The 11,709-nt window shown below is 33.6% G+C and overlaps 1 long non-coding RNA gene across 1 annotated transcript; it reads right to left on the reverse strand.

Moving 5' to 3' along the window:
* Positions 1–268: 268 nt before the first annotated feature.
* On the reverse strand, positions 269–10,890 carry LOC128020250 (uncharacterized). The gene is made up of 3 exons (XR_008185313.1): positions 10,631–10,890; positions 614–704; positions 269–543 (listed from the first exon to the last, which is right to left on the reverse strand). It is a non-coding gene; the product is annotated as an uncharacterized LOC128020250 (long non-coding RNA).
* Positions 10,891–11,709: the final 819 nt, after the last annotated feature.

Below are 11,709 nucleotides of genomic sequence, written 5' to 3' on the forward strand. Positions count from 1 at the left end.
ATCTTAAATATTCCAAAAACCAACCATTAAAAAAATTACTTTAAAAAACATGAAGTCTTTGTGAGCCGACAATGGAAAATATTTAGCCATAACTCATAAACATGCACACAGTGTTGGTTGTTAATACTAATACTGTTCTGTCCCCCCCAAAAAAGACATATATATATATATATATATAGTTGACCTTTTGTTGGAACATTGTAAAATGTGTGACTTATACAGCAAAAACAAACATATAATTCAGGAAGAGATATAAACACGCCTGCAGTTTATAACTTGTTATTTACGCTTCTGTTTAATTGGTTTCTCCAGACAGCTTCATCTTCTGTAGCAGAAATGCAGAGAAGTCAACATGTTCTTGTGTAATGAATTGTGTTCTGCTCCTGTGTATGATTGGGGTAGAGAAACCAATCATCAATCTCAAATAGACCTGCTTCACAAATGCCCCGTCTGAACTCGGGTTTAGCCAATGAGTGCTGAACGATTCAGTCTGTCAGTCGTCTTCTGAGACAAACATATGAAGCTTTGAGCCGTTCTGCTCATCTGCAGCAAAGGCATTAGGAAATAAATTACTGTTAAGACGCACTCAGACAGGACAACTAACCTCTATTACCCTGCTTTGCATGTTTCTCCGTTGGGAAGAATGACAACGTAAATCATTCTGGTGTCGTCTCACTCATAATTAGATCACGTGCTGCTGCTCGCTGAAAAGCACAAAGACACACACTGAATAATGTCCCCAAAACAAACAAACTAATTTTTTTTTTTTAAATATATACATTTTATGCATTTTATACAGTTTCTTGGTACTAGTTATACAGTAACTAGTACCAGGTAAAAAAATAAAAAATAAAATTTATATTTATATATATATATATATATATATATATATATATATATATATATATATATATATATATATATATATATATATATATATATATATATAATTCTAATAAAAATTACAAATATATAATTATTTTTACAGAAAATGATAATTGGCAAAAATTGGCAAACTTGATTTCTGAACTCTTCTGAAGTTCAAACATTGGAATTGTGTTGTCTAAAATTTTATATAAACATGTCTGAAAACATGGCATCTTTTTGTTGGCAACAATTTTATCAATTGTCACTTTATGCAAAAAACAAATAAAACAACATTTGCCATTAAACAACATTTTAACGAAAGAAATGTTATCTGTAGTTTACAGAATAATACTAAAATTACGTTCCACTCAAACACATAACTATAAACAGTAAATCCAAACTGAGAATTTCAAGTTGTCTCATTTTTTTCCATACATATTTATAAAATACCTGTTCTGAGTTTAAGAGGGTCATACATGTTTAGTTTCTATTTAATTTATATATATATATATATATATATATATATATATATATCTCATTGTTTCTGTATTTAATACATGTGTTTAATGCACATTTTTTTCAAAAAGCTGAATTTGGAAGTTTCAGCATATTTTATTACATATACTACAAAGGCTATTTTGTGCCTTTTCTGAAGAATCAGCATTTGTGACCCTGGACCACAAAACCAATCTAAAGTGTACATTTTTCGAAATCCAAACATCCGAAAGCTGAATAAATAAGCTTTCCATTAAGGTATGGTTTATTAAGATTGGCCAAATTCATTCTGAGCAACGCATATTACTAATCAAAATTTAAGTTTAGATTTTTACGGTAGGAAATATACAAATATCTTCATGCAACATGATCTTTACTCAATTTCCCAATGATGTTTGCCATTAAAGAAAATTCGATATTTTTTCCCATACAATGTTTTTTTTGGCTATAGCTAAAATATACCTGTGCTACTTCAGACTGCTTTAGTGCTCCAGGGTCACATTTTACTGCTTCTCGTTTTACCATGCACAACTCATGCATTTCTTTCTGGAACATTTATGACAGTTAAACAGGAAACATCAACTGTTATGATGTGGACGGTGAGATATTACAGCATACACAGATGATGTGCTGCAAATAACATCACATCTAATCCCAGAAAACATCTCTGTAAGAACATTTCATTAAGAGGAAGCACAGCTGCCCTGAGCGTAAGAGACGGACGGCTCGATGTGTTAGTGTGTGACGCAAGTAAAACACATAAAAATGACCTTATTTCAAGCACGACTGCTGCGATGGAGGGTTTCGTTCTGTGCTGGAGGCCGCGAGGCTCAAAAACACAGATTCTGACTAAAACACAACGATTTCTGCTTTTATCACACACTCTGTTTGTCATATTAGAATGACTGTGACGTGGGTTTTGGCTCAAATAATGAGAGTCTAATTGAGTTTTATATGGAAACAAATGCATGTCATGCATCAGTCATGTTTGCAAACAACAATAAAGAAATACAAAATAAGTATATAAAAGCAAGCATAAATAAATAATTGCAAAAATCAAAAATCCTTGGATCCGGTCTACCTTTGTTTTTAAAGATAAGAGTTAGTCGTGCCATGAAACGATGGCTTTGCTAGAATGTTTCAAGGGGGTTTTGCTTTCTAAACAGAGCAGTGAAGTCAGAAGCAATGTTAAATGCATCAGCTCAGCCATCAATAATGAATGGCTCTATTAAGGCAGAAACACAAACACATTCTTCGAGCCCTTAGCAGAAGCGTCTGGCATAGGTTTCTCTCGTTAATGTCATCTGTAATATCTGACAAGAGGTTTAACAGCACAGAGAAGAAGGAGTGAAGTTCGATCAGATCTCTCTACTTCTGTTCGACTCCGTGAACATTACATGAATTTGCATCTCGACTCTGAGAGGAATCATGAGATCAGAGCTTTAGTTAACAGCACATAAATCTACTGTTAGATAAAAGGTGGTTCCTTCGGTTTCTCATTTTCACACACATTTAGGCAAGCAGAAGCGTCTCAGATCACTCTGCTCCGTATGGGAAAATGTCAAGGATATTTCCAGCAAAGACAGAGTAATTTCTCAGACTAACTGAGTCTGGCAGGTATCTGAATGAGAACAGTCTCTTCTGAGGTCAGTCGCTCGCACCTCTCTGAATGTTAAGAGGGATCTAGATTTATTCTGTTATCAAATGTTTTTAACCGCTGTGTGTTTCTGCTCAGGGCTGATGGGGACTGTGTTATTCTGTCCGCTGCAGTGATTTACATGAAAACACATCGATCTGTCCATTTAATTCCTCTGAATGAGTTCAACAGTCCTGCGGAAACAGGTGATGTGGAGGAGGGTTTTCCTCACAGACAGTTACAGTCCCAAAACAGAAACGCTGGACATGCATTTAGATGCTCTCGCTCGCTCTTGTTTGCACCGGTGAGAGGAACGTTAGAGGTTAGGTTTGAAAACAGCCATGTCAAGCTCTTTCTGCTTCACACACACACACACACACACACACACACACGCACACACACAAACACACACACACACAAACGCACACACACACAAACGCACGCACGCACACAAACACACGCACGCACACACACACACACACACGCACACACACACACGCACACACACGCACACACACAGACACACACGCACACACACGCACACACACGCACACACACGCACACACACACGCACTCACACACACTGTCTCTCTCTCTCTCTCTCTCTCCCTCTCTCTCTCTCTCTCTCTCACTCACACACACACACACACACACACACAAACACTCTCTCCCTCCCTCACACTTTATCACTCTCTCCTTCTCTCTCTCTCTCACACACACACTCTCTCTCTCTCTCTCTCTCACACACACACACACACTCTCTCTCTCACACTTTATCACTCTCCTTCTCTCTCTCTCTCTCTCTCTCTCTCACACACACACACTCTCTCTCTCTCTCTCTCTCTCTCTCTCTCTCTCACTCAGCGGTGGATGTGTGTTAATTATAGAACCCCTCATCAGTCATTTTAGTGTTCACTAATGAGTGTTGGTCTGCTGAAGGCTCACGAGGGATGATCCTCACATCTACAGCAGAAGAAACGGCTGTGAGGAGTGAAAGTCCACACCAGAGAACCGCACGACTGCATGCGGAAGAGAAACTATTCGTTTCTGTTCAAGCACTTCATGAAACAAGATGTAAAGCGTCTGTCAAATGGGAAATATAAATGTTATTGCAAAGAATTATACACACGGTCAAAAGTTATAAGAAATACCTTTCTTCTGCTCAGAAAGGCTGCTTCAATTTGATAAAACTACTGTAAAATAATATAAATGTAGACATATTAGAGTTTAAAACAGCTGTTTTCTATGCAAATATATATAAGTGTAATTTCTGTATTTTCAGCATCCTCCAGTCTTCAGTGTCACATGATCTTCAGAAATCAGAATAATATGATGATTTACTGCTCAGGAAACATTTCTGATTATTATCAATGATGAAAACAGATGAGCTGCTCAATATTTTTGTGGAAACATCTATGTTACATTGTAATAATGTTCCCAGTTTTTACTGCATTTTCAGTTCCTCATATTTTAATGTTTGTTGTGTATTATGACCTGCAGCTGAAGGTCTAAAGACGTGCCTCGCTGGTGCAGTGACAGACGATCGGCGTCTGACAGGATTCAACCTCGTAATCAATGAGCAAGTGCTGATCGCTTCTGTTCAGAATCACGATGAGGAGACGCTCTGCATGATGCATTAAACCCACAAACACCCTCACAACAGAGGAAACATGAAGAAATTAAAGGAAAAGCTCGGTCTGTCATTATTCCTTCATGCTGTTAATGTCTTTATTATTATTATTTCTTTTCATTCAACAAACAGTTCATATAGTAACCATGATTATCAATTAAAAAAAAAAAAGTGTAAAAATATCATTAATGCAACAACAGAAGTCGATTGGGACGAGATGAGCATGAGTAAACAATGGAAGTTTTAATTTATGAGTGAATTATTCCTTGAAATTAAGGTTTTCAATCTTTCAGATTCCAGGGACACACAAATATAAATCAGCCTCATGTGAGGGACCCCATCCTAAAATTTAAAAAGCAATTTTATAAATAAACATTTATAAAAATGTCATCCATGAACATGACATTTTTCATGAAATGTGGAAAATATATAATATAAATATGCATAAAATATTACTTGAAAAATATTTAGTTGGTATTACATTATATCATTGCATTTCTTCTCACTACAGTGTATTGATGTATTATTTATTTAAATCAAATTGTTAAATTCATCACTTAATACAATGTAATTATTTAAATCAATATTATATTTATTCAATTATCAATGTATTTATTTTATTAATTTGTTTATTTTAGAAATGTATTAATTTAAATCAAATGTTTTTATTCATTTATTCAGTTATACATTTATATCAAATTGTATTTATTTTTTATTTATACTTATTTTAGTAATTTATTTTTAATCAAATGTTTATTAAATTATTTATTGTATTAATTTTTAATTTAGTAAATAACTTTTTTTTATTTAGTTACTTAGGTATTTTCAATTAAAATGTATTTCATTTATATTTATTTCATTAATCGTTATTATTTTAAGTATTTATTTACTTAAATCACATTTATTTATTTTTAAATGTACATATATTTGTATTCATTTTATTATTAATTGTTATTATACATTTTTAATTAAAGATTTTTGTTTATTAATTTATGTACACTTTTCCGACCCCCTTCCCCTGGACAATAGAACCCATGTTTAATTATTTAATAAAGGGTGTTTCAGGAGAGCAAACATCACACCATCCTAGACAACATCTCTTCTGATGCCTAAAGTTCATTTATCCTGGTGGATTATGGGTATCAAGAGATTGTGTGGACATTGAGTTGAGGACAGACAAACATGTAGTGTGAATCTTCTCAGATTGTTTTATTGCATCCACACCATGCTGCGTCATTTTCTCTCAAGGTCCAATAATTTGTACGGCTCTTCACAGAAAACAAATTAAATTGCTTTTGCCAGAGTCCACAGAAAATGTTCATACATATTTCATCAGGGACGCTCTATTCATGACCGGAATGAGAAAAATTGCATCTGGCAAAGCAAGAACAGCAGCAAGATTCCTAATGCTAGAAACTTCACTATAACCTGGAATTAAAAATTACCTTAATAATATAGCTAAATATTTTGAATCAAAGTGTTTTGAGCGAATCAGATCAACAAATCACTCATAAAGTCGGTTAGGTTTCATTCCTGAATCAGTCAGTGTTTCTGAACAAATCTGTTGAATGAATGACGAAATGCTTCTTTTATAAAGACAGTGGCTAGATTAGCACCATATAACTCTATTTCTGCCACATCTTTATATGAAGTTTGCTATTATGCTAGTCCGAATTAAAAAACTTGCTTTCTTCATTTTTGAATTAACCAGTTGTTTTTATTACAATCACAGACATACATAGAAAATGAATACAATCGAACACGGATGGGTATTGCCAGGGTGTGAAAAAGGCCCCTGTATGAGTTAATATTTATTATTATTATTATTATTATTTATATCATGATAAGCAAAAATCACATGAGCAGCGATATCTATATCACGAGTGTCGTTTAGTCCTGAATAGAAACGAGTGCAAATGTGATATTATACAATAGTTCAGTCAATGAGATGAGAAGTTAATATTGTGTTATATTTTAAAAACAATATTGTCTGTTTTTGGATTTTCCCAACAAAAACATTAGCTATAAAGCCACAGCTGAACAGTTGTGCGTCTCTGAGAAGCACAGCAGTGATTTGTTTCTGAATGAATCTGTGTTTTTAACAAACACCAATTTCGCCTGGCTCCTGATATTTATTTAACATGAGCTGGGGATTATTCGTCGACCACATACGTATGTTCATCGTGGCTTTCGTTCATCACTGAAAACTATCATCACTACACCAGGATCTATATCTAATATATGGTCCATTATCAGACATAATCGATGTTTTGCACGGCGCAAATAGAAATGATTTTTGGTCTCTATCAGTGTTGCCAGACTCTACGATAATTATTGTATATGTATGTTTACCTCTGTACGATCAATAATTAAAAAAATCCCGTAATGTTCGATAATTTCAGAATTTTATGAAAATGTAAATGATGGTAGTTGCAGTCATAGGGCTTCTTTACTCTTATACGAAATCGGCTCATTACAGACACTCACTGCTTTTGTCCAACAATACGCCTTGTTATCTATTGTGGTTATTTGCAGGTCGTGTCAAAATGTTGTTGGTTGTTTTGACTCGTGTATGATAAAAAAAATTTTTTTCAAATACGATAATTTTGAACTTCTGGTACGATACTTCGACATTTTCAATCTGGCAAAACTGGTCTCTATCCAAGGTGTCTACATACAAGACAAAAAAACTCTATAAAATCATGACCCGATAAATGTAAGATCAGTACTAAACAAAACAAATTTATTAAATGACTTTTTTCATTAAATAACCTGGATTTGTTTATTACTGAAACTTGGCTCACTGAAAATGATTTAAGGCCCTTTTCAGAACTTTCTCCCACAAACTGTGGCTTTTTCAGCTGCCCTAGAAAGTTAGTAAGGTTGGTGGATTTGCTGTCATTTTTAAAAACATGTTTAAGTATAGGCTCTTACCAGTAGACAGCTATGACAGTTTTGAGGCTATGTTATGTAATGTTGAATCTCTATGTCATCCGCTCATTGCATTGGTGTATAGACCACCAAAATCAAAAAGTGACTTCTTAAAATATTTCTATGAATTTTTATCTGATAAGAAGTGAAGAACTCTTGAATGTTGCTGATTTTAATATACATCTGTGTTGTCCTTCAAAGCCTCTTGTAAAAGAGTTTGCACATCACTCTTTTAATCTCAAACAATTGGTTTCTTACCCTATAACAAGCGAGGACACACACTTGATCGTGTGCTATACTCAAGCTTCTCCATCAAAAGACACCGATGTATGAGAGTCTGGTTTGTCCAATCATTGGCCTGTTGTGTTTGATGATATTATGTCTTGCAGTTCTGTATACCAGCCTTCTACTTTTCTTGCTCGCCCCTTAAATTAATCTACTGCTTTGCATTTTAAAGAGCTGTTTCTAGATTCTGCAGCAGATAGTACTACTCTGATATCACAATGCTTGGATGTGGAGGATATTGTTTCTAATTTCAATTCTTCCTGTTCGGAAGAAAAAAAAAATATGGCTAATGTAGGTAAGAAAACCAAACAAAATAAGCAGCCCTGGCTAAATGAAGACATTAAAGCTTTAAGAAAAAAATTGTAGAAGGGCAGAAAGAAAATGGAAACGGGATAAATTGCTAATTTCCTTCCAACTTAGGCTAGACTGCAAGCTAGTCTGTCCTAATATCAGGAAAGCAGTTTCTTTGTCAAGGGCTAATTATTTTTCCAGTTTGACTGCAAAAAAAAAAAATAAAATAAATAAATAAATACATATACATATATCATCGACTTTAAATTCTGTGTTAAATCCTCCAACTGTATCTAGTTTAGTTCCAAGTGTAGTTCTGTGTGAGAAGTTGTAGCTTCTTCAGAGACAAGATTGTTGGCATACGATCCCAAATTCTATCACTTTTACCCAAAAGATGTCATAATTTACAGATTACAGATCCCTGCTATTCTATTTAAGGAGGTATTGGATGTTGTTTTATCTAGCATACTTTCCATTATAAATGCCTCTTTTTATAGCAACACTGTTTCATCTTGTTTAAAACATGCTGTGGTTCACCCCTTGCTAAAACAACAAAAAACAAACCTAGACTCCTCTGAACTCCACAATTATAGACCTATTTCGAAGTTGCCTTTGTTGTTGAAAGTTATGGAAAAAGTGGTGTTACTCAAACTTACAGTACACCACATTCAACTTCTAACAACATCTTAGATGCTTTTCAATCTGCTTTTAAAGCTAAGCACAGTACAGCACTCTGCTCTAAGAGTGACTAATGATATTTTGTTATCAGTTGACTCTGGAAATTGTGCAGTCCTTGTTCTGTTGGATTTAAGCGCAGCGTTTGACACGGTGGACCACAGCAATCTGTTAAAAATATTAAATTATGAAGCAGGCATTTGTGATGCTGCTTTAGATTGGTTTGAGTCTTATCTATCAAAAAGTAGCATATCTGTAGAAATTGGAGAATTTTCATCATCCCCAATGTCAATCACCTGTGGGGTGCCACAGGGTTCGATTCTAGGTCCAGTTTTATTTTCTCTTTATATGCTTCCATTGTGCTCAATTTTTGAGCGCCATAACATCTCTTATCACATCTAAGCAGATGATACCCAGCTCTGCTTACCATTAGATTCTGGTAGTGAATCTGTCCTTTCTCTGCTAGCATGTTTGAAGGATATTAAAGAATGGATGGACGAGAATTTCCTTAAATTTGAACGGAAATAAGACCAAGATTATCCTAGTTGGCTCTAAACCACAGATTGACAAATACAGTGGTCTCTTGGGGCATTTTCAGTCAAAAAAATTACACCTACTGTAAGTGAAGAATCTGGGATAATTTTTGATGCCGACCTGAAGTTCGACAAACATTAAATTCAGTGGTCAGGCCCAGCTTTTTCCAGCTAAAGCAAATACGAAAGTTAAAGCCCCTCCTCACTCATATATACATGCATGAGTGTGTGCTAATAGAAGTATCAACAAACAAATATATTAATATATATTCAAAATGTATCTGATTTATTTTTATCTTATTTTTTGGAACACTATTGTACATTCATTGCATTGTCACCCAGTAATAACTGGCAGTAATGAGCCGTGTGTCTCCATGACCCTCACAGGAGCTGCAGCTGCTGTAAATTGGCCAGAAGGGAAATGGTCACTATTTTAAAACCTGCAGAATTCAGCGTCCCACATTAAAAGTCGTGCTTTGCTGCATTTTGAAGCTTACATAAGGCTTGACAAAAACAGAAGCATTCTCTGCATTCGCGTTTTCCAAGAAAAGTGCTCAAGTCTGTCCCTGAATCAGACAGAAACTGATGCACGGATCTTTATCATGATGAGAACATCATAGAACCGCATCTGTGCATCTGACAGTGTTTGAATTCTGGTGTCTGATTTACTGTAGGTAAGAACAGAAAATGCTGATTCTGTTGTTCTGTAGCAGGAATGAGTCAGGCCTGTCATGAGGATATAGGGGTTTCTTTTTAATAATCGAGAAGCAAAACAAGCCTGCCAAGTGTCATTCACCAACTGACTGCATTGGAAAAACAGAAATGGTGATTTTTGTACATGGTGTTTTTGTGTAATTTTTCAGTACAAATATCTTAATGTTTTTTTTTTTTTAAATCAAGATTTGAAAGGCATTTTTTCTGAAAAAATAAACTTAATTCAAAGTAAAAAACTATTTAAGTATTTGATTGGTCGATGTTTTATTCATGTTTAAGCAAAAACTCACTTAATTTTGATGACTGTTCAGAAAACAAGACTTAATAATCTATCTTAAGTAATTTATTTTAAGTTATTTAAAAAAAAATTTTTTTTTATATTTACACAGTAAACAAGACAAACAATAGGAAGAACTTATTTTTTTTTCATAAAATAAAACTAAGTAGAAATATGCACAAATGTTGACCTTGAAATGTCTAAACAACTAAGACAAAAATACAGAGAAAGAGCTTCATTTTTGCAGCGATGGACCACTTGTGAAGTCAACAGAGTTGAGAAGTGAACACACTTACTGTTCTGATGAAAACATGAGCTGCTCAAACACACCGGGACTCACATCAGCATCTGACAGAGAAACAAATCAACCTCAGTCATCAGCAATATATTACCATCAATATTTACCCAATAGTAAGACAACAAGCAGCATATCCATAAAGAGCAAACATTGGTAATTTCTCAGTGAATGACTGATCTACATATTTTAACCATCTTTTAAAATGTTGATAGATAATCAAACTAATTTGTATCGTTTGATCAAAAAGGGTGGATGTTGTGGACAAACCAACTAACAACACAAAACATTCATGAATTTACTAAATCCACTGGTGATACTTACTGACTCATGATGTCACTTCCTGTGGATGATGTCATTCAGGAACTTCAGTTTAAGGGTTTTTTACAAAAGACTAACAGAATGAAGTGGGATTGAGGAAATATGAAAAACAATTTAATTGTTTAAAATATGTTTTGTTTGAGACATCTGGAGAATTTAATAATCATAATAATAATGAAGAAACAGCAGTTTTTCATGATAGATGTTAGTGCAATAAAAAAAATAAAAAAAATAAAAACTTTTACATATTTACATATTATTATAAAATAAAATTCAGCCTGTTGCAAACATTTGTCATTTTGGTTTAGTTTAACTTTACGTACTAAAAAACTAAAACTAGATAAACTAAGACTAATAAATAAAAATAATAAAAACTAGGCATATTTAAAAAAATAATAAACACAAACAAACTGTTATACTTAAAAATTTAAATGGAAACAGAAAAATGTAATGACAAAACTAAACATTTATATTTAAATTCACCCTATGTCCATTTTATTATTATTATTTTATGATAAAAGGAAATAACTATGATTAACTTCTCTAAAAACCTGTGAGTTTAATAATAATTATTCATTATTTCCATTTATATCAACATATGAACATTTAAATGCATTGAGTATCATGCAAATAAATAAATAAATGAAAATATACCGTAAGTTTTCAGGTATGACAGTTTTTTTTACAGAAATTTCCGGTAAACATAAAATACAATACATTGAAGTACTAAAAGTAAAAAAAAAAAAAAAAAAAAAAAAA

Source organism: Carassius gibelio, chromosome A9, assembly GCF_023724105.1.
Source record: "Carassius gibelio isolate Cgi1373 ecotype wild population from Czech Republic chromosome A9, carGib1.2-hapl.c, whole genome shotgun sequence".
Taxonomy (NCBI): domain Eukaryota; kingdom Metazoa; phylum Chordata; class Actinopteri; order Cypriniformes; family Cyprinidae; genus Carassius; species Carassius gibelio.